Source organism: Lathyrus oleraceus, chromosome 1 (genome assembly GCF_024323335.1).
Source record: "Lathyrus oleraceus cultivar Zhongwan6 chromosome 1, CAAS_Psat_ZW6_1.0, whole genome shotgun sequence".
Classification (NCBI taxonomy): Eukaryota; Viridiplantae; Streptophyta; class Magnoliopsida; order Fabales; family Fabaceae; genus Lathyrus; species Lathyrus oleraceus.
This window is the reverse complement of record NC_066579.1, coordinates 405,493,025-405,518,157: the sequence shown is the minus strand read 5'-3', so window position 1 is coordinate 405,518,157 and position 25,133 is coordinate 405,493,025. Positions and strand designations below refer to the sequence as shown.

The 25,133-nt window shown below is 35.1% G+C and overlaps 1 pseudogene; it reads right to left on the bottom strand.

Moving 5' to 3' along the window:
- Positions 1-2,245: 2,245 nt before the first annotated feature.
- On the bottom strand, positions 2,246-25,133 carry LOC127111742 (protein FAR1-RELATED SEQUENCE 5-like; annotated as a pseudogene).

The following is a 25,133-nucleotide window of genomic DNA, read 5'->3' as shown; positions in this document are numbered from 1 at the left end:
ACAAAATTAGACTTAAGTCAAAATTTCTGTCGAGGTACATTATTTCGACGTTTCGACAACTTCCTTGCCTCTGTCGAGCAACCTACTTCGACACAAGAAATTACAATTCAAAATTATTATTATTATTATTATTATTATTATTATTATTATGTGTACTTTTTTTATTTATTTTATAAAGTTATAATTATAATTTAGACCTTTTTTATTTATACTTTTATGCATATATCAAATACAATTATCATTAATATTCACACCATATTCGTTATTTGGATTAAATTTATTTTTTTAATTATTCATTTTTTATATGTTAAAACACTTATTTTACCCATATTTTTTTTTCTATTGACTTAACCATATCATTTTAATTTAAATATTATACTCAAATAAACAGATACATTGGTATCTTTTATTTATTATACACATGATTTGAATTCATTTTACAATATAATTAATACATTTATATTTAATTAATTCTTATTAATGTAGTCGATTTGAATTGAAAAATAACGTATATCCTAACAACAAATCATTATAAAAGTAAAAAAAATAAAATTTATCATGATTATTTAACAATAATATTTAGTGTTTGTTTGTTTGCGATGAGAAATTGAGAAGATAGAAAGATATAAGAGAGAGTATAAGAAAAGAGAAAAACATGAAAAATAGAAATGATTTGATGTATTTATTGATATAAAAGAAAGAGATTAATTGGAATACACTGTCAATTTAAAACCATTTTACATTATCATCCAATTAAAACTATTCATTTTGACATATAAACATTTAATTAAAAATAAATATAATAATAATTAAATCATAATAATAACAATTTCTCCACGTTTCTCTCTCTTTCTTCTTTCAGGTTTATCTCACTCTCTTTCTCTTTCTTCTTCCACTCCTTCTCTTTCTTCTTTCACGTTTCTCTCACTCTCTTTCTCTTTCTTCTTCCATGTTTCTCTCACTCCTTTTATTTCTCATTTCAGTTACTTATATTATTCTTCCCTCACTCCATCCATCTATTCAAAATTGATCTTTATACTTTCACAAATTTTATCTCACAAACTATATTTGCAAATCTCTACCTACATGAAGTTAAATCCTAAACTAGTAATATTTTCTTCTTTTTTATGATTATGTGACTTTCCAATTTTTTCTTATTTTTTTTCTTTTAATATTAAATTTAAGTAGAATAATTTATGAACTTCTACTTATTGTTGAAACTTTATAAAATTTAAAGCAATGGTAGCTTGAGTTTTAACAAATAATATGTGATTTGAATAAAAGAGAAAGATATAATAAATTGTCTCTATAGATTGAACATGAAAAAGAAAATAAAATAAAAATTAACGATCTCTCTACATAAAAGCATCGAATATCAGACAAAATTTGAAAAAAAATCAAAAGTTAAGAATAAATGGATAAGCACATAATTTTATAAAGAATGAGAAATGCTTCTTTAATCCCTCATAGACTCCAGCCTAAAAAAAATCAACAAAAGACTGTTTAATCTAAACACAAAAATCACAGTAGAGTAAAATAGTAAGTGCAAAATGCCAACAACTTAAATAAGGCTATGATGAAGTCTCCAAAGAGCATAGAAACAACTTGTTTAATTTTCCAGTTCTAAAAGACTTGATAAGGCATGACTTGAATAAAAACCTTCAATTATAATATGAAGACAATTAATTATCAAAATTAACACTAGTATAAATATAAGCAAAAATAGTAACATTAGAAAAAACTATTACCTCTTAATCAACCAACAATATAGAAGTTTCAAAATAGAGTTTGAAAATTGAATTTATCACCTAAAAATCATAAGTATGTTGTTAGTGAATCAAATTAACATGATAAAAAAATGAGAAGACATGTACATGTAATTTTAAGATAACCTTGTTTGATTTAAATTTGGACATTTAGGCTTAGTATGACCCTTTTTCATGCAATAACTACAAGTAGAGGAACCTTTTCTGACCATCTTCAAACTACTTTTCATTCGCAAAGTCCGCGGACGTCCTTTAGTTGCTATAAGTGGAGGGTCATGCAAAGTTATATTAACATCAAATACTTTTGGCATATCTTCAGATGTTGAATCAACAAACTTCTTATTTGACTCTTCAATATCCAATAAATCAAGTTTTGAAATCCCATTTTACAAACTTTGAATTGCAATATCGTGATGTTTTTCGGATTGTGAACCTCTTTCGGATAGTTCGAGGGAGTGAACCATAATACTATTAAACAATTAAGTGTCAGAAGCGTTGCAACTTCCTTCTTGAAATCCTTCAATTGTCACTTCTTTTACCTTTTCTTTTTTAGCATTAATAGACCATCTATGTAAAACATACTGTGAAGGGAGACAATAAACATTTTTCTTTATGAATACACATAATACATGTCTACAAAGAATACCTGAATATTCAAACATGTGACAACTACAATTTGCTTCTTTTGAAGTGACATGAAAATTCACATAGTAGAAAGGCTTCTCTTTGTAAATTTCACGAACTTTATACGTTGAGACTTCAATAGAAAACTTAACCCTTTCTGTGATAAATAATTGAGAACCAATCAAATCATCTTGAAATATTCTAAATATTTTTCTTGTATACATTTTTTAAGTTTCTTCTTCCATGGGATATAAAGTTCGTAAAAGTGACTTTGAACTTCTTGTTTTGAAAGTCTTCTCTCTTTCCTTGTTGTAACGTGCATCAAGAGCTTTTTCATATTGTGTCACAAATTGGCTTAATGAAGTACTTGAATTCAAAAAATCCTTAAAATATTTATTCATACTTTCACTCCTTTGAGTGGTAGACATTCCTGTACAAAAATTATGACGTACATAAGCAGGAATCCATTTTTCTCGCACTACGCCAAAAACTGGAATAGACAGCGCCCCTTAGAGGGCGCTTTATTACAAAAGCGCACTCTAAAGTGAAGAGAAAAAATAAGGAGCGAACAACTTGAATAGACAGCGCACTTTAGAGGGCGCTTTTGTAACAAAGCGCCCTCTAAAGTGAAGCGAAAAAATAATGAGGAAATGAAGGGACACCAATAGAGGACGCTTTATTGAAAGCGCCCTCTAAGGGTAACCTTAGAGGGCGCTTCTAAAAAAGCGCTCTCTATGTCCATGTACATTTCCAGTTTATAAGGCGCTTTTTGGAAAGCCTTAGAGAGCGCTTTTAGAAGCGCCCTCTTAGGCCCCCTTTAGAGGGCGCTTTTGTCACTAAGCGCCCTCTAAAGTGAAGCCAAAAAAAAAATGGAGGGACAACAATAGAGGGCGCTTTTGTGAAAGCGCCCTCTAAGGTTACCCTTAGAGGGCGCTTTTGAAAAAGCGCTCTCTAAGTCCATGTACATTTCCAGTTTAGAAGGCGCTTTTGGAAAGCCTTAGAGAGCGCTTTCAGAAGCGCCCTCTTAGGCACCCTTTAGAGGGCGCTTTTTTTAAAAAAGCGCCCTCTAAGGTCCCCTTTAGTAAACATTAAAATTATAACATATACTGCATGTCTCTTTATTTTCCCTCTCTATAAGCTATTTCGTTTACGTAACTGGGTTTTCTCTCAACTGCGATTACTCTCTACTGCGATTACTCTCGTCCTCCGTTCGTTCTCCCTCCCTCACCGTCATCGTCGTCGTTCGTTCTCCCTCCCTCACCGTTCACGTTCACTGCGTTAACCTCTTCCACCGTCACTGTTCACTTTCTTCTCCATCGTTACCGTCACCTTTAAGGTATTTCTCTTCTCCATCGTTACCGTTCACTTTCTTCATGTGTTTGATTAGGGCATTTTCTAAACTTAGTTTTTCATTTTGTGCATTATGTTGATTAATGTTGTTTAGGGCAAACTGAGTTTTTTATTTCTGATTGAAAACTGATATATTTGAAGTGTGTTTGAGCTTGTGCTTTGAAGTTTGATGATTATGGATGCAAGTTTGTTCATGTTCCAAACACCATAAGTTTGCATTGGTCTTTTGCATGCAGTAGGTGTGTGTGAGTAAATGTGTATGCAGTAAGTTTGTGCATGCAGTAAATGTGTTCACGTATTGAATCATTGTCTTACTTGGGTCTTATTGAATCATTTCTATATTACAGATAAAATGGCTAACCAAGACGATACCCATGCCGCGAATGAATCACGTAATAATGTTGAAAAAGAAATCAAACGAGGATTGACTGTTATGAAGTCAATCATTCGTGCAAGAGACAAGGGTGTAAAATTTGAAGTACATTGGAGTGCTGAAGACCAACTAATTGAGCCTAACGGTTCAATGTTGGCAAGTTACATTGGTTTCCTTGTTCGCCAACATATTCCGATTACATGTGATAATTGGAGAAGTCCGGACTTGAAGGTTGGCAAGGAAAAAATATGGTCGGAGATACAGGTACTTACCATATATTGTTATATGTTTTTTTTGTTGACTATTTGTTAACCATATATTGTTATAATATTACTTTATAATAACACACTCCATTTGTATGTTTTTTAGAGATCCTTTCACATCGATGAAAGCCGGCAAAAATATTGTATTCAATTGGCCGGAAAAAGACTCCGAGGATTTCGATCCTTTTTGTGCAACAAATTTCTCAAGGATGAGGAAGGAAAATTTGTTGAAGGAGAACGGCCAATGAAGTATGCCGAGATTATTTCAGCCGATGAATGGGATAACTTTGTCGCCAAACGAAGAAACGAAAAATTCCATGTAATGTCTATTAATTATGGTATTATACAATTGTTAAGTTACTTGGTTCTAATATGCCTTAAACTTTTTTATCCAGGAAATAAGCGACATAAATAGGAAAAGGGCATCAAAACCCGCGTATCCGTACAAAAAAGGGCGTACGGGTTATGCACGGTTACAACAAAGAATTGTGAGTATATTCAAATGCTATGAGCTTATACATTGTCACAATATGTTATAATTGATGATCTTATAATCTAATTCAATGTGTAGCTAGCCGAGGAGAAAAGTGACGCAACATCTCTTCCGGACCACGTATTATGGAAGGCTGCTCGGGTTGGGAAGGATGGGGCTGTCGTTGAAGCGGTCCAAAATGTTTATGACGAATGTGTAAGTATATGTAACATTATTTCTTTAATTATATCAAAAATTTTGTTAGACATATAATTCATTTTTAATCTCCTCTAATAATATTTCAGGAGACTTTATCCCAAACCCCTTCAACCGAGGTCCAGGATTGCAGGAGCGTACTTAGTCGAGTACTAAATGTTCCTGAGTATTCCGGTCGTGTGAGGGGTAAGGGTTTTGGTGTGACTCCGTCGTCATTTTATAAAAAAACAAAAACAAAAAATCCTACCAACAAAGAGGTGATGGAGACCTTGGCGGAGTTAAGGGCACAAGTACTCCAACTGCAAAACGAGAATGCAAGGTATAGAGAGGAAAGGTGCGCTTCCGAGGCAAAAGATACTAGTGACCGAGCTAGTATCAATCATCAACCGAAATTTCCCGAGGTAATTATATATGTTATTATGAAATTAAAATAGCACTTTTTTACTTGACACATATACAAGTTAACAATAACATTTATTATTGGTTTAGGGCATTTCACCTTGTCAGCTGTATCTATCGTCACCAACTTATCGCATGGTTGGCAAGGGAAAAGTGCACAATACTTCGGGTGAATTACTTCACCATAATCCCCTCCCGGTGGGATTTATGAAAGTTTCGGTTGACCTCGTATTAGATACGGACGCCCGTCTACCATTACCCGACGTTGTTTCAGAGACAACGTTGATGCGAGATGCAGTCGGATCCTTTGTTGGTTGGCCGTCATATCTAATTTTCCCTGATGCCGAGGTATATATGTTCTAAATGATTATGAATATTTAGAATTCACATTTCAATTCAGCTACAATTATGATATTTAATCAATCCTTATTACATGGTAATGTTAGACTCCTACAAGACCCACCCCTAAAGCTGGTAAAGGGATTTCAAGACGCATCGAGTCGGTTGCATCTCAAAAAGAGGTACAAATATATATACCCATTGAATTATATACACAACGATTCTTTTGCATCACAAAAAGTAATGATTTATTTTATATGAATTTTTAGGTTCCCGGTCGAAAGTTGAAAAGCGATGGTAAGGATATTCCAACGAAGGATATTCCAACGAAGGATATTCCAACGACGGCCGGGACAAAATCTCAAATTATGATGCGTCTTGAGAAAATGGTGGAAGAGTCCGATATTATGGACGGGTCCATTCGTAGTATAGATTTTGATGAAGGTGTTTTCGGAAAAGCTCATTTCGAAATAATTGGAAAGGAGGACATGCAACAACTTTTTGAGCACGACGAATTGGGCATCGGTATCATTCATACATACATATGGTACTCCGATCAATCTATAATTTACTTAGTTGAACAATTTATTTACACATTTCAATGAGTAGTCTAATATTTATTATGTTTCTATTTAAGGTATATGTATGACAAATTGATGCGGGGAACTGAATTGTGTAACCGTTTCAATTTTATTGCTGCTTCCCGTGTCAACGCAACGTTAATATCGAAAAATCCAACATCCGTAAAGAATGATCTAGTCGATAGATTCATGGCGGCCGGCGATAATACTACATGCAATTTGTTTTTTTTACCGTTTAATTCTGGCAACGGGTTAGATTTTCTTTCTAATAATTTCATTCTAATCTATGTATATCTTTTACGTAGAAAATTTTCATTCATCTAAATTTTTGTTTTATTTTACAGTGGCCACTGGGTGTTGGTTGCTATGGATCTTTCGAGACTAATAGTGTATTATCTCGATTCGTTATCGGGTGATTGGAGTAAATATCCGGGTTTGAAGAAGACGGTTGACACGTAAGTGAAATTCCTCTAAATATTCGTGTGTATTTCTATATTTAATTATGTCTGTCAGATTGATCTCAATATACGTTTTTATTTTGTTAGGGCAATACTAAAATTTAGATCGAAAAAGAATTACCGCATTAGGAAGGACATTACCTGGGTCAGAGTTCAGGTATATATTAAGTATCTTATTTTTGCTTATAATAGTGTTTGTTTTTTTGCTTATAATAGTGTTTGTAAGAAATTAACTATATATATATTGTTTGTTTTTCTGTGTAGTGTCCTCAGCAAAATAATTCGGTCGATTGCGGATTTTTTGTATTGAGATTTATGAGAGACATCATTGCGTTGAATCGTATAGACATCCCAAAAATGGTATGGAATAATAACTTAGGGTTTATTTTAATATTATCGAATATTTCATCTAATTTGTTACTAAATCATGAATATGTTTTATTCTCTTAATTGTAGTACTTTGAGGAATACAAAACCTACTCAAGAGCAAATTTGGATGAAATCAAGGATGAATTGTGTCAATTCATTGTTGATCAAAGAATCATATAGCTAGGTTGTATATTATTGTACATATATGTATGGAATGTTGTTGTTGTATGGTGTTGTTGTATATATGTTGTATATTGTTGTTGTAATTTTACTAAATCATGAATATGTTGTTGTATATTGTTGATCAAAGAATCATATATTAATGTTGTATATATGGAGGATTAATGTTGTATATAAATGGATTCATGTTGTATATATCAATGGATTGATGGTGTATAACATTGGATTAAAGGATGAAATCAATATGAATTTTACACTTTTGCAGCATGCGAACAGGTTACCAATTAAATATCCACTGTTTTTCAAACAATTTTTTTTAAAATAACTAACACTTTAGAGGGCGCTTTCTGTAGGAAGCGCCCTCTAAACACTTTACATTGAGAACTTTAGAGGGCGCTTTGTCCAGAAAGCGCCCTCTAAACACTTTACATTGACAACTTTAGAGGGCGCTTTCTGCAGAAAGCGCCCTCTAAAGTGTTAGTTATTTTAAAAAAATAAGCGCCCTCTAAACACTTTACATTGACAACTTTAGAGGGCGCTTTTTCCAGAAAGCGCCCTCTAAACACTTTACATTGACAACTTTAGAGGGCGCTTTTTCCAGAAAGCGCCCTCTAAGGTGTCCCTTTATGGACCACTCCAGAGGGCGCTTTTTTCATAAAGCGCACTATAATGTGGGCCTTTAGACAGCGCTTTCTCCAGGAAAACAAAGCGCTGTCTTTACCTATGCCAGCGCCAGATTAGAGGGCGCTTAAAAGCGCTGTTATAGGCCAAAATAAGCGCCCTCTTTTCCCTTATTTGGCGTAGTGTCGAATGGAGAATATCTTGTTTAGCCATTGATTATCTTGTAATCCATGTTTATCAATCATTGCTTCCCAATCAGAATCAAATTCTTCAACAGTGGTAGATTGGTGGATGCACTTGTAAAATTGATTTTTAAATTCACCGTGTTCGTGATAGACACGATTAAAGTATTCAGGAACTTTTTTCTCAATATGCCACATGCAATAATGATGATTAACCTTTGGAAATACCTTTGCAACTGCATTATTAATAACAACATCTTGATCTGTGATGATAGTTTTAGGAGAAATTCCACTCATTGCTTTTAACCAAGTACTTAGCAACAAAAAAAAACTCTCTATAGTTTCATCCCATAATAGAGCACAACCAAAAAGAATGGATTGTTGATGATGATTAACTCATGTGAATGGAACAAAAGGCATTTTATATTTATTTGTCAAATACGTCGGATCAAAAGTAACAACATCACCAAAGTATTTATATGCCATTTTGGACCTTGAATCAACCCAAAAACAATTTTCTAATCTTCCTTCAGCGTCCATTTGAAAAGCATAGAAAAACCCAGGATTCTTCAATTTACAACTTTTAAAATATGATAACATCATTTGAGCATCTCCATTTTCTAACTTTTTTTGTCTCTTTTCAATTAAGTAATTGATAATATCTTGTGGACTAAATCTAACATTATCAACACCACCACTTTCAGTACATAAGACAAATCTTATTTTACTAGGGCCTAAACTAGAATCATGCAACACATCAATAAGTTTTTTTCGCACATTGGTCTTCTTTCTATGTACTCGAAGAAATTGTGAACTTCTAGGAGAAAATAGTTCAGGATTATGCTCCCTTACAAATCTTGAAACAATCCATATTTCTCCATTTTTCTTTAAATACAATATTGCCTTGCATCCTACCCTTGTTTCATCATGTTCGATAATACTATTAGTTTCTTCTTTCACATATTTTTTTGCCTGGAATCCCTCCTTTGAACAGAGAAATTCTCGACCTATTATCATACCATTTGTTCTTGATTTAGTAACACGACCCATACGAAAGCTAAAACATTTATTCTTAGGATACCTTGTGTAGTAAATTCTCGTCTCTTCAATCGATGCAAACTCCATTCATTCGTATGGCTCTAAGGGAGGCTCTGTTGGTAGTCTGCTATTGAGAGGATCAATACCAACAACACTTTCAAGCATGTCATCAGAGCTAACTATGGTTGAATCTTCATATATGTTTTGTATCTCTTAATCTGTTATAATAATACAAACAATATTTACACAACGGTTAAACATGATAACAAAAATAATATTGTACTAGTAAAGCTAGTAAAATTGAATACAATACTTATATCTTTCTCTTTTAATCAAATCCCATATTATTTGTTAAAACTCAAGCTACCATTGCTTAAATTTTATAAAGTTTCAACAATCATAAAATAAGAAAAAATTGAAAAGTCACAGAATCATAAAAAAGAAGAAAATATTATTAGATTAGGGTTTAACCTCATGTATGTAGAGATTTGCAAATATAGTTTGTGAGATCAAATTTGTGAAAGTATAAAGATCAATTTTGAATAGATGGATAGAGTGGGGAAAGAATAATAGAAGTAACTGAAATGAGAAATAAAATGAGTGAGAGAAACGTGGAAGAAGAAAGAGAAAGAGAGTGAGAGAAACGTGAAAGAAGAAAGAGAAAGAGAGAAACGTGGATAAATTGTTATTATTATAATTTTATTATTATTATTATTATATTTAATTTTATTTACATACTTATATGTCAAAACGAATAGTTTTAATTGGATGATAGTGTAAAATGGTTTTACTCTGACAGTGTATTCCAATTAATCTCTAAAAGAAAAGTAGAAGAAATAAAGAAGAAAGAAATATTGACTAATTTTACAGTACTAAATACTCCTAATTAAAATCTCAATTTTTAAACTATTTTTTTTAATTCATTTGATTATTTCATTTTTCTAGAAGTATATATTAACAAATTTATTCAATAAAAATTAACAAATATAAATTCATAAATATTATCAATTTAAATTAATTAAAAAAAATTAACTCAATCACCATCAATTTTCCCCTCCCTCTATTATAATGAGTTTCACCATAAAAAAATCTATTTAATCCAACAACGTTTGTTAAGTTAAATATCTTTGATGCATTATCCATCAAAAATGGGTTTGTGTGTTAAATGCTAGCCACTATCTCTAGTATTAAACGCTTGTGGAAGGTTGTCTCTAATACATAGGAGCTTTTTGAAATGATTGTCAATATTTGATTTTTGTTGTTACTCTGAATGTTCTTTGTTTTTCACAACTTATTACTTATTTTTTGGTTTTATGAACATTTTTATGTGTATGTTTTCAATCTTCTTGGTATTCTTTGTATTTAGTTGTGGTTTTACTATTGCTTTAATATTTATGTTTTCTTTTGCAGGTTTTAGGTTTCTAACTTCCTTCATCGTTAATAACAAAGGATTTGTACGTAAAATGGAAAGGTATGGTTATATGACGAAATAGAAGAATCGGGAAAGTTATGAATTTCATTTTGTTGGTGTTGATAATGAAAAAGGGATAATTTATGGTTAGGGTTTTTAGAATTGATAGTTGATGTATTAAAATCGATTGAGAGCTCTTGAAAACCTATCGTGTACTTCTAAAATCGATTGAGAGCTCTTGAAAACCTATCTTGTTATTTAGGAATGGGTATAACTTGTGTTTGTTTGTTTAGGTTTTTGATTTGGGGAAGAGACACTTGATAAGGTTCTTAGTAGAATATCGACTATGGTGAGTGATCAGAAAAATAGCAAGTGTACTATTTGGCCTTTTATAGTAATAATGGGGAAATTCCCTGAATGTTGATCTCAAGGACTGCAAGTCAGTATCAAGTTTAAATTATTATTCAATTAAACAAAAAATATTAATTTGGTTTTTAGGTGTAAAAGTATAAGAATAAAGGTAAAAGCAAATAAGGATGAAAATAAGGGTTTACAGGGAAAAAGGAACAATGTCAGGGAAGGTGTATGATTTATCCCTGTAACAACTCTGAGTCACTATTGCATCAACAAATATCAATTGCTACCAGTTCTTAAGGGTATTTTCTCCCAAGTCCTTGGTGAGAAAATCTTTAATCAATCAACCTTAATTTCTATACCCATAGTCAATTAAGGTGAAGTTAAGCTTTATAATATTAAGAATATTATGGTTCATACAGGGTATCCCTAGTCCTAGGTGATATCTACTGTAGAGTAATCTTATAAAAGCCTTATCAATGGCAGTCCAGCCTATTTGATAACCACAAATCAATCTCGATTGGTCCGAAAGAGAAAGCAATAAACACATTGATCCGTTGTCGCACACGGGTCAAAAACGAGTAATAAAATATAGTAAACGGGAAGCGACACCTCGAGTATCGTAGCGCAAGGATTCTTGTATTATTCTTAACCTAATGAAATCAATTTAAGGGGGGTTTATGTTTTAGTGGTCGATTTAGAAAACAAAGTAAAAAAAAAGTGATTAAAATAAGCGATTATAAAATAAGTCAATCTACTGTTTTCGATTTTCGGCTAATCACTGGTTTTTACCTACCAATTCCCTAAGTGGCTTCGATCTCTATTCGACTCAAATTCGATTGACAAGTGCAATAGATATATGACAGATTTATATTCCTATATTCCGAATTAAGCAAACGGATAAATACAATCGTGAATTAAGCAAACACGATTTACAAACGCAATTTAACGACAAAGCGACGAAAACGACGATTAATAGTTAGGAATATAATCATACGAATTTAATCAAAATCATTCCATAAAATATAGATTAAGAAAATGAAATTTCATAGAATAGAATTGAAAGAGAACGAAATTAAATTTATAGAATAAAAACCTCAAAGCCTTGGAAATTCGGTTACAACAGATTGACTCTAGAAGATTAGTTCCTCTTCATGATCGCACAAAAGCAAAAAGTTATGGTGAATAATGTGTTCTTCCTACAGTACTGCGGCTGCCCTTTTAAATAGAACAAGGGTTTCACTAATAATTCAAATTGGGTCAGAAAACCTAAATTCGGCCCAACAAATGGCCCAAAAGAAAATATTTCCTAAAGTATGAAACTTCAATGAATTATTTGAGACTTTTGCACTCCGAATCATCTTTTGTCTTCAACATAAAAGTTGTATCTCTTTCTCTTAGCTTTCCAACGTATGTCAAAACTTGCAAAACGACATCCTGTAGCTCAAGTTATGATCCGAACAGTGGACATGTATCAAATAACCGTTAAAACTGAAAATAGCAAACGAAAATAGATTAAAGGCAACCATGAACTTAAATCTAAAAACATAATAAAATAGTAAAATAAGAAAAATAAACTAGATAAATTCCCAAGTACAATTATAGAAGAATGTGCATCAAAATGCACTGATCAAATTCTCCCACACTTGAATTTTTGCACTCCGAGTAAAATTATAATTTCAAAACAAAAGGAAAGAAAACAGAGCATGCACTTCCAAAAGTTTTCAAGATACAAGGTATAAGCATAATTCTAAGTCTAAGCTTCAAGAACATGGTATTAGTAAGCAACTTTTTGTGACATTCAAAGCAGATAGAAAAACAGATTACCAAAAAGTACATCAACAGCAGTAAGATCCTCACAGGATATAATTCACTCAACTCTCAAGTGTTTAGATTAACTGTTTACACTCAAAGCACAACATGAAAATTAGTACTACCATAAGCTTGAAAAGACTCTAACATCCACAATTGAAATACATGCACATAAAGATCAAAAGAACTTTTATTTGGTTGTAACGTGACCAAGGTAAGGGTATGATAAATGCTAAGAGGTACTAGGCTAAAATTCAAAGAGATAAAAGAGACTTGAAAGAAACTGCGAGAGTTGAATTTATAAAATATTTCATTCACTTGAACAACTTTATAGCAATTGTTTTCTCTTCTCCTTCCTCTTTTTATTCATTTTTTCCGAATGAGTGTGTATTGACATGTATTGAAATATTACAAACATAATTCCTTTTTTTTCTTCCTCTTATCCTTCTATATTTTCATTCCTTTTTTTTCTTTTCTATTTCTTTTTCTTTTTCTACCATCTTCTGAAATATTACAAACATAATTATTCAACCCCACACAACTCCAAACAAGACTCTTTCAACCCTTTGAATAAGGTGATAATATTATTTTTCACTTCTCGGCTTGTAATGAGTTTTAAACAAAAAGGGAGAATAAGCTCAAGGGGGTTTCAAACAAGGGATGAAATTATTTCAGGGTTGACTTTTTGGCTAACTGGCTAAAAAAACAAAAAAACAAAAACAAAATTACCTTTATCAAATCAGTGTGCACAAGTAAACAACAACATCAACAAGAGTCAATTCAAGTTCTAGAGACTAACATACATGAGTGAATCACACAAGAAAGAAAGATATGGATTTTTGTATGTTATCCATATAAGACTCAAAGCTCACCAGGGTTAATGATCTATTGCTAAAGATATACAATTTAGAGTCTAGTCCTACCTATCATACTAAAAATGCACAGCAAATTTTTCACATCACACCACAAGACTTTAGTCGAGAGAACTAAGAAAAATACTCATAATTGTAACTCAAAAACCAAAGGAAATAGAATGCAATTTTTTATTTTAAAGAAAGAAAACAAAAACCAAAACAGAGAAAAACTGAAAACAAAACAAAAAAAAACAAAAAAAAACAAATGGTTCCCTCCCCCACACTTAAAACATACATTATCCTCAATAAAAAAGCATAAATATAAAATAAGAGTGAGAGAAAGAAAAGAGCACATCCGAGGAGTCAAGACAGATAAGTGATTGTATAAGCAGCCTTTCCCAAAGAGAGCTCTTCTACATTCTCTTCTTCCGAAGTCAGGTTCTCATGAAGTAGCTTTGGGTAGTGTCCATTGACCTTGAAATTTTGATTAGTGCATTTTCCTTGTATTCCAGGATCAAAAAAGTATCTTCGATAAGCAAAAGTGTTGAATGGGCATGTGAAAGTGATCTCCTTTTTCATAATATCAAGAATTAAAGGATTACGAGGCTGCCTCACTACTTTTGTTTCATCTTTAAGTGAGATCCTATGCATACATATGGATGAGCTAATATCACGAGTGTCACCCAAGGTCCATCCAATTCCCTTCTTATATTTCTGATAAAGTTGAAGCTTTGATGAATAATATGAATCCTCGGGAAGTGGTTTAGGCTCTAAAGAATGTGGTTGTTCAATCCATGGTATGTTTGGGGCAGCCGGAATGTCAAGAGTTTCAGCTGCATAAACAACTTCATGTATAATATCACCCTGCAAGGCAGCATCAATCTCAGCACAAACAACACAAAGGTTAGTGTTAGTACAATCATCACATGAGTAAATATCATCAAAACCAGATAAATTTGGAAAATCAGCTGAAAACAAATCAGAATAAGCTTCATCAACAACTTCAGAAAGCAACTCTATTTGAAAAACATAATGCTCTTCCTCGTCAATCTTCTTATTTTCCAGTACTCTTTGTGGGAAAGGGTTGATGATACATACTTTTTTCCAACCTCAACAATAATAGATGTTCTGGTTCTGTAACTTTTTCGGATCTCAAGGAAATTGCACTCACATTATAGCCTTTTGGATTAACTATTATTTGAACATGTAATTGGTTTGATCCCTGAGCTTGTTGCATGACATTCATTGAAGTGGCAAGTTGTCCAATTTGTGTTTGCAAAGTCTAAATACTAAAATTTGTTCGTTGTTAAAATTGGAGACTGTTTACAACCATTTGCTTGACAAGTTCCTCTAGTGAAGGTTCAGAAGGTGAAGAGGTGGTTACTTGTGGAGGGTTATATGGTGGTGGTGGAATGGGTAGCATCAATTGTTTCACTAAAGAGGTAAGTTCATCAATTCTGGTTTCTAGAGCCTTGTTGGAAGAAGAAACCTGAATCTCATTCACACCTTTTGCTTGGACCATAAAATTATCCCTTGTTATGAACTGTTAGGAGTTAAGTGACATGTTTTCAATCAAGGATTTGACAGCAATAGGATATTCAATACACAAAGCATTATAATCAACATCAGGGACAACAAGTTCTCTCAGAGTTCTTTGGTCAGCCATGTTAAACTTAATAGAAAAGAAAAAAAATCAACAAATAATGAGAAAACACAACTAACTCAGCAATGCAGCAATAAATAGGAAAATACCGACAATGTCTCTATTAAGTAAAAACAATTGAAATACGAAAAAAACGATTAAAATAAAATTTAAAAAAATAATAAAAACACAAAATTCAATTTAATGACGTCAATTAAGAATTTTGAGAATTTTTGTGGAATTTTCTGAAACTACCAAAACAGAAAATAAATCATAAAAAATAGAAAAATAAGGAATTTTGATTTTTCAGGGCGGCTTCCATTATCTAGTCTCTAAATAGAGGCTTTCGATCCTTAATTTTTTCCTAATGAATCGACAAATAATCGGAATAATATGGGGCAATTTGTTTAAAAACATAATTTTTTCTATCCTAAACCGCAAAAAGATCAATACGCAAGAAAGTTAGGGCAAAAAAAAAGCTAAAAAAATAACACAACTATAATAATGGTTAAAATATACAAGAATCCCCGGTAACGGTGCCAATTTGATCCGCTGTCGCATACGGGTCAAAAAAGAGTAATAAAATATAGTAAACGGGAAGCGACACCTCGAGTATCGTATCGCAAGGATTCTTGTATTATTCTTAACCTAATGAAATCAATTTAAGGGGGGTTTATGTTTTAGTGGTCGATTAAGAAAACAAAGCAAAAAAAGTGATTAAGATAAGCGATTATAAAATAAGTCAATCTACTGTTTTCGGTTTCCGGCTAATCACTGGTTTTTACCTACCAATTCCCTAAGCGGCTTCGATCTCTATTCGATTCAAATTCGATTGACAAGCGCAATAGATATATGACAGATTTATATTCCTATATTCCGAATTAAGCAAACGGATAAATACAATCGTGAATTAAGCAAACACGATTTACAAACGCAATTTAACGACAAAACGACGAAAACGACGATTAATAATTAGGAATGCAATCATACGAATTTAATCAAAACCATTCCATAAAATACAGATCAAGCAAATGAAATTTCATAGAATAAAATTGAAAGAGAACGAAATTAAATTGATAGAATAAAAACCTCAAAGCCTTCGAAATTCGGTTATAACAGATTGACTCTAGAAGATTAGTTCCTCTTCATGATCGCACAAAAGCAAAAAGTTATGGTGAATAATGTATTCTTCCTACAGTACCGCGGTTGCCCTTTTAAATAGAATAAGAGTTTCACTAATAATTCAAATTGGGCCGGAAAACATAAATTCGGCCCAACAAATGGCCAAAAGAAAATATTTCCTAAAGTACGAAACTTCAACAAATTATTTGAGACGTTTGCACTCCGAATCAGCTTTTATCTTCAACATAAAAGTTGTAGCTCTTTCTCTTAGCTTTCCAACGCATGTCAAAACTTACAAAACAGTATTCCGTAACTCAAGTTATGATCCGAATAATGGACATGTATCAAATAACCACTAAAACTGAAAATAGCAAATGAAAATAGATTAAAGGCAACCATGAACTTAAATCTAAAAACATAATAAAATAGTAAAATAAGAAAAATAAACTAGATAAATGCCCAAGTACAATTATATAAGAATGTGCATCAAAATGCATTGATCACACATCAAAAGGTTACCGTAAAAATAATATTATAAATGAAAATGTAAACTCAAATTCATTACAATTCTAAATCAGGGATACCCCTAGCATTTGGGGGTTTAGCTACTCATATTGTTTAAAACAAATGCAAGATAAAAATTACACATTACAAGTAATTGGATGACTTTGACCTTCAATCGCTCTCGCTCATGAAAACTTTCAGCTCTCCAAACTCCTTATTCTCTGTAATACTTGATTGCTTCACAATATTGTATTTTGTCGTGTTCCAAGATGATTTTTCCTTAGGCAGAAGGTTCTCTTTTATAGTAAAAATTCCAAGCAGCAGTTGAACATGTCCAAAAATATCTCTGAAAAAACCCGACGAACAAAAGCCCTAGAAAAAGGAAATTTTGGGCTTGGACTGACACGGGTGGCCGTGTCAGCCTACTGTTACAGGTGACACGCCCATGGCATGGTGACACGGTTGGGGATGATGCCTGACACGGCCCATGTCAGCTAACAGGGGTGGCCGTGTCAGGCCACTGTCTTCCTTTACACGCCCTCCTTTGCCTGACACGGCCCGTGTCAGGTGACACGGGTGGCCGTATCAGGCCTCTCGTACCGAGGTTTTCCACTTCGGTGCTTGCCGGAATCTCGTATTGTCTTGCTCCGAGTTCCCTGGGTCTTCTACCTGGACCTATCGGACAAAAACACAGTTATCCCACGCATAAAATCACGAAAATATAATTAAAATATAACAATGAATATAAATGCTTAAATATTAAACCGGAAGTAAAATTTACTCGAAAAGTATAAAAAATGCTTGCACAGTGTTTCAAAATCCTTGGTTTCTTGTCGGATCGGTAACAAAAATTTAATGCAAATGGTGACTGATCACAACCCCACACTTAGCTCATTATTTGTCCTCAAGTAATGTTAAAGATAACATTGTGTGTCATCCCCCTGATTCTTTATTCCTAACATTGCTGAGATCATTTGCTAACGTCTTCCCTCTTCCTTCCATAAGTCCTGCTTTTTCTTTGTTAGTTTTCAATCGTTCTTCCACTTCAAAGCACCGTTTCACCTGTCAACTTATATATTCTCACCAATTCTCTCGGGGTTAAGTGTTTTCACTCATAATTCAGAATATGCAATATCGACTCGCAAGTTTGAATAGTCTCTCTTTTCATATCACCCGCATACAACGCACACACTTTTGAGGTCTTTCGGGTTGTAACTTGATTTGGGTTAGGGTGTGGATATTAAAACAAAAACGAGAAACAAGTGGTTTTTGGTCCAGAGTCGATGTTACCTACTTGTTGGTTTCTTTTGCTCGGATTTCTCTTTTTTTTTCTTCTATTTTTCCACCGAGTGCCCTTTTTCGTGCTTCTTTTGAATCTTCAAGTTATACTTTTTTCTCTTTTTTTTTTCGTTTCTCTCGATGATTTCCTATTTCACTTTTTTCTACTTTTTTCGCACTTTCTTGGGCTTTGGGAGCTCTTGGGGTTTTTACCCCAAACTTAGCTTTTCAACACAGCTTAAATGTATTAACATGACTCTGAACAGGATAAGGAAGTGTTTTGGCCAAGGGTCACACTTATGGGGTTTAAACAAACAAATGGATACAGGCTCAAATGGGGTTTACAATGGATATAATTATTTAGGATGGCTAGAAAGGCTCGAGGTTATTTTCAAACAAAGTGCCTCAGTGTGTGTAATCATGCGGTGACAGTCCCAGAGAATCTACGTAAATTTAGAGTGATAAAGACAAACCTGAATATCGCTCATGATGATCATTGTGTTTGTCTTTTTATAACCCACTCTATTTGGTTAGGCTTTGACAGTATCCACAGTACTCTTTAGCCTAGTGCGACTTCTTCCTTACTTCGGAATGTACAGGACACTTATGTTGGTTAAGCTGTATACGTTGCGTCCGATCTTACTTTCAGTTATGTCAACTTCCTGGGGAGATCCTTCACAACAAACAATGGTAAATGGCGTGATCCTTTCATCCACTTCCAATCGTGATCATTATTATTTCCAACATATCACCACAGACTTGTAACACTCGCAGCATAATGTACCTTCAAACAGAAAAACAAAATCTAGAATGCAATAAAGTAAAATAACACCATCCTGAAATAAAATAACAAAATACTAAAAATAACAATAAAAGACATAAAATCCCCCTCACACTTGAACTAAACATTGACCTCAATGTTTACGAACAAGAGCGAAGGAGGATACTCATAGGACCCTATTAAGGAGGTGGTTGTGGAAAATGCAACATCAAATGTCGCATCATGCTACTCATCTCATCCAACATTGCCCCCTACTGGGCTTGCTCAATGCCTTGTCATTGTTGTTCCGTCCTTAAGTCACCTATTTCGGTTTTGTACCCAGGTCTATTGGTCAGTGGACCAGGAAGAGGAACCCGCCTCCTGCTGGGTAGGTTCCTGATGTGGTGGTACAAATTGTTCTTGAGGTGCTTGGGGTTCCTCTTCTTCTGCTTCCGTGGCATCCACCTGATCATCTACAAAATGCTCACCTGCAGCAAAATGGTCAGTGTCGTGGCCTTCCTCCGCGTCGGGATCAGCGCTCACATACAATCAGTTGGCACAATCAGTTATAGCAACTCTGTCTAGATCCGGCAAAGCTATAATAAACCTCTTATGGATAAGTACATAATAGTAAGTAGGGGCATCAATAATCATACCTTGTTGATTTAGAGCGGACATGTCAATTTTGGTCTTACCTGCAATTGGTGTGTCTTCGAGTAACACAGCTTGATACCCGAAATGCTTATCTATTTGGGTGATCATGCCACCCACGAAGATGTCGCCAGAGTCTGCTCGGTCAACTCTGTCCAGATAGCCATCGAGTACATAAAAAGTAACTCTCTCTAAGTAGCTACTTCTGTGTTATCTCCTTTTCCAAATAGGGTGTAGGCCAAACCCTTCTAAGCATACTAGAAACATGGATTTTGGATGCTGGAGGCCTTAGCACCGTTGGAGGTGTAATTCGTCCTCCCGGTGATGGCAATCCAGAAATCTTTAGGTGAGAACCCATCTGGGACCGCTCCAGGTCCGTATAGAAGGAGTTGGAGTATCCCTGCCAATTCTTCAACCGACAATTCATGATAATTATTAAATAACCGGAAACACAAAGTGCCGAAATAATAGATGGTCATGTCTATCCACCTCTTTTCGAGCTGGAATTCCAACGCGCTAAGTAATTCGAGTGTGATGCGCTCGTATGTCGGCGCTTTCAGGCTCATGAACTCTAGCATTCCTAAAACGTGGAACATCCGGTATACCTCCATTTTGAGCCCCAGTGCATTCAGAGTATGCTCACGCATGTACCTTATTAGTGTGAGTTTTCGCTTCCGGTGAATTTGATACCACTTTTCTTGTTCTGGATTGTCAAACACGGTGTTGTGTGGATTTGGATTCCGGCTGGGTCGCTTCCGCGACTTTGCTATCTCCGCAAGCTGTTGCTTTCCGGTGAGAATTCTCCTTGGGGGCATTTTGGACCTGCAAAAATAGAAATTATTTGAAATAGGGAGTTAGGAAATTCTGAAACCGTGGTTAGAACGTGGACGACGAGTGGAGTAATATTTGTGAAGGGTGTTTTTGCAATAGGAAAGTGGAAGTGATGGTTATGGAAGCTTTTAGGTAGTGGTGTTGGTGAGGTTTAATTGAGTTTGTGAGGTTTAGAGAGAAGGAAAGTGAGAATGATAAGAGTATAATGAGAAATTTTAATAATGATAAGGTAAGTGGGGGAAAATGTGGTTAAGTTGGATTAAATGGGTGGGTCCCACTGTAAAATTCGGATTTAAAAAAAAAATCAAAATTTCCGCCTGCCTGACACGGTCGCGTCAGCTGACATGGGTGGTCGTGTCAGGCTACTGTCCATCACCATGTTTTGGATGTTACCTTCCATTCTCCTGACACGGGCCGTGTCAGGCTACTGTTGATAACAAAAATTTCCTTTCCCTTTCAGTGCTCCTGACACGGGTGGCCGTGTCAGGCCACTATTTTTCCACATTTTTGGCCTGAATTTGCACCCTCCTGACACGGGTGGCCGTGTCAAGCTTCCCTTTTGGCCGTTTTTTTTTGCTTTTTCTCTTATTCAACCTTTGGTACCTCTGGCCACTTTGATTATCTTTTGTCATGACTTAGACATTTGTTGACATGATCTTCCTTCTTTGTAAAGCTCCTGTGTAAACCTACAAACATAAATAACTGATTAGATTTAAAATGTGTGGGTTGCCTCCTACGAAGTGCTGCATTTAACGTCGCATGGCTTGACGGTTCTCCGTCGTTCAGGTGAGACGGATTTTGTCTATTAGACCACCCTCCTGGTCTTGTAGGCACGGTTTAACTCTATGCCCATTCACCTTGAACGTGTCTCCGTTTGCAGGATTTCTTAGTTCAACGGCTCCATGCGGAAATACTTTTTGTATCATAAAGGGTCTCGACCATCTTGACCTTAGTTTCCCTGGGAATAACTTCAACCTTGAATTAAATAATAAAACCAATTGTCCTTCCTGAAGTTCTTTCTTCTGAATGTGCCTGTCATACCATGTTTTGGTTTGCTCTTTATATATCTTGGCATTCTCATATGCTCGATTCCTGAATTCTTCCAGCTCTTGTAATTGAAGAATCTAAGATTTACCCGCTTTGGATAAATCATAGTTGAGAAATTCGGTAGCCCAGAATGCCCTGTGCTCTAGTTCGAGCGGCAGATGACAAGCTTTACCATAGACCAGTTGATACAGCGATATACCAATCGGGGTCTTGAATGTTGTTCGATACGCCCAGAGTGCATCATCTAGCTTGATTGACCAATCTTTTTGTGAAGTGCTAACTATCTTTTCTAGGATTTGCTTGATCTCCCGATTTGATACCTCAACCTGTCCACTAGTCTAGGGGTGGTACGACATGGCGATTTTATGCTTGACATTGTATTTCCTTTGTAGGTTTTCCATCAGCTTGTTGAGGAAGTGGTTACCTTCATCACTAATCAGTGCTCTTGGTACCCCAGACCGTGCAAAGATACAATTCTTGAGGAAATTTATTACCACTTTCGCGTCATTCATGGACAGTGCTAGTACTTCCACCCATTTTGACACATAGTCAACCGCGACCAAAATATATTGCTTTCCAAAGGACGGTTGGAAGGGTCCCATAAAATCTATTCCCCACACATCGAACAGTTCTACTTCAAACATGGCATTCTGAGGCATCTGATTTCTCTTGGATATGTTTTCTGTTCTCTGACATCTGTCGCACTCTTTTACTATCTCTTGTGCATCTTTGAACAGTGTAGGCCAGTACAATCTAGACTGGAGGACTTTTGTTGCGGTTCTATCTCCGCTAAAATGTCATCCATATTTTGAGTTGTGACATGCTTTTAGGATGTCCATTTACTCTTCCTCCGGAACACATCTCCTTACCAGGCCATCTAATCCCTTTTTGTAAAGGAATGGATCGTCCCACACATAAAACCTACAATCATGTAAAAACTTTTTCTTCTATTAGAGTCAAAGTCATCGGGTATTAGTCCACCTACCACAAAGTTCGCGTAATCTGCAAACCATGGGATTTGCGTAACGACTAGGATACGTTTGTTAGTGAACTCATCTCTGATGGGGTGTGTTTCTTCTGTTTCTTGAATCAGAGTCATCCGAGACAAGTGATCAGTAACAATATTTTCACTACCTTTTTTTTCTCTGATTTCAAGGTCGAACTCTTGTAGTAGTAGGATCCATCGCAGCAGACTTGGCTTTGATTCCTGTTTGGCAAAAAGATATTTTAAAGCAGCATGGTCAGTATACACAATTACCTTTGATCCCAACAAATAGGATCTGAACTTATCAAACGCGTACACAACTGCCACGAGTTCTTTTTCGGTGGTTGCATAGTTCATTTGAGCAGGGTTCAATACGTGGCTTGCATAATAGATCACATGAAAGAGTTTCTCCTTTCATTGCCCTAATACTGCCCCTACTGCATTATCACTAGCATCGCACATCATCTCAAAAGGAAGAGACCAATCAGGGGCAATAACTATGGGGGCTGACACAAGTTCCTTCTTCAAAGTCTCGAAGGCTTGCCTGCACTCCTTGTCAAACAGGAATGGTGTATCCTTCACCAGTAGACTAGTTAGTGACTTTGCGATCTTGGAGAAATTTCTTATGAACCTGCAGTAGAACCCCGCATGTTCCAAGAAGCTCTGGATGCCTTTTTCATTTACCAGAGGTGGTAAATTAGCTATTACCTCCACTTTTGCTATGTCCATTTTGATACCTTTGTTGGAGATCTTATGTCCCAAGATTATTCCTTCACGTACCATGAAGTGACACTTTTCCTAGTTCAGGATCAAATTTGTTTGTTAGCATTTTTCTAACATAAGTGACAAGTTAGTCAAACAATTATCAAATGAAGAACCGAATACGGAAAAGTCATCCATGAATACTTCCATATGCTTTTCGAGCATATCAGCAAAGATTGATGTCATACACCTTTGAAAAGTGGTTGGTGCGTTGCACAACCCAAATGGAATTCTTCTATAAGCGAAAATACCATAGGGGCATGTGAATGCAGTCTTCTCTTGATCCTCAGGGGCAACCGCAATCTGGTTGTACCTCGAGTACCCATCTAGGAAACAATAGTAATCGTGTTCGGCTAACCTTTCCAGCATTTGATTAATGAATGGTAACGGGAAGTGATCCTTTCATGTTGCCAGGTTTAGTCTTTTGTAATCTATGCACACCCTCTAACCTGTAATAGTTCGGGTTGGAATTAACTCATTTTTATCACCATAGTGCCTCATTTTTTTGGTACCACAGGGACTAGACTTACCCAAGAACTATAAAAAATAGGATAAATTAAGCTTGCATCCAACAATTTTACAACTTCTTTGCGTACCACTTCTTTCATGGTTGGGTTAAGTCTTCGTTGTGGTGGCACCACTGGTTTGTGATCATCTTCCATTAAGATTTTGTGCATGCAAACGGTCGAGCTTATACCTTTTAAGTCCTCAATTGCCCATCCGATTGCACCTTTGTATTTTTTTAGCACTTGAATGAATTCTGCTTCTTTGACACTTTGTAAGCTGGCATTAATAATAGTTGGGCACTTCTTTTCAGTGTCCAAAAATACATACTTCAGATTTGTTGGTAACTGCTTCGGATTCACCCCTATTTTTGGTTCTTCGGTGACATCTGATGGTGTTATTGGTCTTAAATCTTCCCACCGGTGTGGTCTAGATCTAATCCATTCAGGTTGTTTTTCCATCATAGCGAGCGCCTCAGACTCTCCGTTATCTTCATCACTTTCAAAAATTGATAGACTTAAGACCCGTTCTAGTGGTGGTTGGGGTCTATGCCTTTCACTTTCTTTAGCAATTACTTGATCTATTATCTCTATGGTGTGGCTTTTGCCAATATCACCTTTGTATTGCATTGTGTTCCTCACATCTATTTTTAACTCTTCATCATAGACTTTGAGGGTCATAGTTCCTTCCTCGATGTCTATCATACACCGTCATGTTTCTAAGAAAGGTCTGCCCAATATGAGAGGAATCTCCTCATCTTCAAGCATTTCCAGAATGACGAAGTCAACTGGGAAAACAAACTTGTCAATTTTTACAAGAACGTGTTCCACAGTCCCATAGGGTCGCCTCATAGAGCGATCCGTAAACTAGAGTGTCATTCGAGTATCTTAAACAGTGCCAATGCCTAATTTTTTATAGATGGATAGTGGCATCAAGCTTACACTTTCTCCTAAGTCAATCAGAGCCTTCTTGAATTTTCTATCACCAATAGTGCATGGAATAGTAACCGATCCCCTGTCTTTCTTTTTCACTGGGATTTTCATGCCTTGGAGAATGGAACTGCATGTTTCAGTTAGGATGATCGGGTCTATATCAGTGGAACGCTTCTTGGAGATGATATCTTTCATGAATTTGACATATATTGGCATTTATTCTAATGCCTCAGAAAAAGGGATGTTTATTTCCAGCTTTTTGAACATTTCCAGGAACCTCTCAAAAAAATTCTCATGTTGATCTTTCTTTTTCTGTCTTGGAGGGTAAGGGAGTTTGATGACTGGTTTTGAAACCTTCTCTTTCTCCTTGACAGGTGGTAGTATCACTTCTTCATCTTGGTCCTTGGTTTCCTTGATTTCTAAATCCACTTCTAATAATCCATCTTTTTCCAT